The following is a 2,552-nucleotide window of genomic DNA, read 5'->3' as shown; positions in this document are numbered from 1 at the left end:
GGGGAGGGGGGGAGAGAGAGAGAGAGAGAGAGAGAGAGAGAGAGAGAGAGAGAGAGAGAGAGAGAGAGAGAGAGATTGGTGCACGTGGCTGTGTGTTGCAGGAGCCTGTGCCACAGCAGGGGGTACTTTGTGTGGCTGTGTGTCCGGGTGACAGTATGGGCCGGACGGAAGTGTGGCCAGTGCGTGACTGTCTGACTGGTGTGTGATGGTGCAGGAGCATGTTGGGTCTGGGTGTTGGGGTGTCTGGGTGAGCTCTTCCTGAGTTTGAGATTCGCAGTGACAGCTGTGACTGCTGTCACAGTGCCGGTGGGTGTCGTTGTGTGACTGTGACTGTGACTGCACATCTCGGACAAGTGGCTCCGTGTGAGGCCTGGAGGGGTCTGGGAAGCGCCTCCTCTTAAGGGTGGTGGTGGCAGCTGTTTGCCAGCGCACAGTGTGGCTGCAGCTTTGTGTCAAAATGGAGTGTCATCAACTTAGTCACACAGTGGTCAGTCCCTCCACCGGCCCCAGGACTTAGTTCTTTGAATCAATGACTTCTTACCTCGCTGGAGTCTTCATCTTCTCCTCCTCCACCAGCTTCCATCACAGCAAACCCGCTCTCATCAGGGTCCTCCTGCCACTTTCCTGGTGAACGACTCTACCTCCTTGGATCACGGTACCTGTTCGTTTTGGCAACACCATTTCTCTCTCTGTAGTCATTTCTTCTTCGTTTTCTTCATGCTTCAGAATTCCTCTGGGCTCTTTCCTCACTCCCCATCTGTTCATGTAGCTTCCATCACTCCGTATTATAGGTTGAACTGCATCCCTCAAAATTTTACACGTTGAGGTCCTAAGCCCGAATACCTCAGAATGTAACCTTTGCAGGTAGAGTCACTGCAGGGGCCCAGGATGACGTCATACTGGGGGGGGGGGGGGGGGTGTCCCTAATCTAATATGACTGGCATCCATATTAAATTGTGGACACACATGGAGAAGAGCATGTAAAGACGCAGGCAGAGATCGGGTGACGCTTCGACATGCCAATGAAAGCCAAACATTGCCAGCAAAACATCAGAAACTAGGAGAGAGGCTGGGACAGACTCTTTCTCGCGGCTGCCAGAAGAACTCAATCCTGCTAGCACCTTGATCTTGGACTTCTAGTCTCCAGAATTGTGAGATTCTAGTCTCCAGAATTGTGATTCTTCTAAAACAAATCTGAACATGTTGCCCACATCTTCATCAAACTCTCTGATGGCTTTGCTCCACCCTTAGGATACACTCTAGCATCCTTTATGTAGCTGCTCACGACCTGGTTCTTGGCCATCTCATTGGCTCCAACCACATCAAGTTTATTTGGTTCCTAAGAAGCCTCTCACCTCCAGGCTCTGCTTAGGCTGTTCCCTCTCCTGGAACAACTGTTCCCTGCCCGCCTCCCCCTTACCTGCCTGGAAATCTACTCGTCTTTTGGTTTTGCCTTAAGTGTATTGCCATTTAACATCTGGATATACTTTCTCTGATCCCATGGTGTTAGCACCATGCTCTATTGCAGGGTTTCAACCCAACTACAGACTTGAAGCTTCCGGAGAGCTTTTAAGTTATATTGATACTTAAGCTCTGAATCAGACCAACTACAGGGTGCCCCCCCCCCACAAATGTATATGCACTTTGAATGATTACAAAACCAGTGTTTATTAACACACAGTTCATTTCCAAAATTTAAAGAGTCTACAGAAGTGAATGATTTTTTTTTAATCAATGCCTATTTTCAAACTGATGACCGTTCTGGTCCAGGCACTGCTGATAACTCAAAGCAATGGAATCACAAACTTCAAGAGTCATTTTGTTTGGTATTTGTGTGCCCTCAATTTGTCCACTGTTGCTGGTTTTGTACTGTAAACTTTATCTTTTATGTACCCCCGTGAAATAAAGTCTAGTGGCACTGTAGGATAAATATTTTTTGTTGAAGTTTAGCCTGGCTTCATCCATTATTTCAAATCAGTTAAACTTGAAAAGGGGTAAATATTGAGTCATCAGCTGTTAAAATGTGTTCACATTTTATGTATATAGGTCGGAGGTGCGGCCTGGGCACTGGTCGGCTTTCAAAGTCCCAGATGGTTCTCCCGTCAGCCAAGGCGGAGAGCCACTGCTCTGGCAGGCGGCGTTTCTACATCCCAGGGAAGCCAGGGACAGCGCTGGGTATCCCGGGGCCAAGTGGGTGAGGAGTGAATGTCTGCTGCACTCACTTGGCAGGATTACATCACAGAGACTGACACTGTCTGAGCGACTTTAACCCGTGTGTGGGACTGTGTGTGAGCCACCCACTCAGTGACCGTGGAGCGTTGCACTGTGAATGGTTGTGTCGTGGGAGGACCAGGGTGAATGGCTACACTGTGACACCGCAGGGTCAGCCACCACGTGAACTGACCACTTCCTGAGTGTCAAGGTCACTGTGAGTGGCTGTTCTGTGTGACAAGGCAGGGCGTCACCGCTGGAGTGGCTGAGTCCCGTGCGTGAGGACCCAGGCTGGGCACTCACCTCGCCAAGTGGCCAGGGAAGGGGCGGCGTGCCCCTCG

The 2,552-nt window shown here is 50.2% G+C and overlaps 1 protein-coding gene across 1 annotated transcript in view; it reads right to left on the bottom strand.

Annotated features, from left to right (window-relative positions):
* The window catches only part of CGREF1 (cell growth regulator with EF-hand domain 1), an 11,448-nt gene extending 9,732 nt beyond the window's left edge, over positions 1-1,716 (bottom strand). Inside the window, exon 1 of the mRNA XM_005874876.2 lies at positions 542-1,716. The gene's annotated coding sequence lies outside the window, so the exon portion shown is untranslated. The remainder of the gene's footprint in view (positions 1-541) is intronic.
* Positions 1,717-2,552: the final 836 nt, after the last annotated feature.

Source organism: Myotis brandtii, unplaced genomic scaffold (assembly GCF_000412655.1).
Source record: "Myotis brandtii unplaced genomic scaffold, ASM41265v1 scaffold454, whole genome shotgun sequence".
Classification (NCBI taxonomy): Eukaryota; Metazoa; Chordata; class Mammalia; order Chiroptera; family Vespertilionidae; genus Myotis; species Myotis brandtii.
This window is presented reverse-complemented; position numbering and strand designations above follow the sequence as displayed.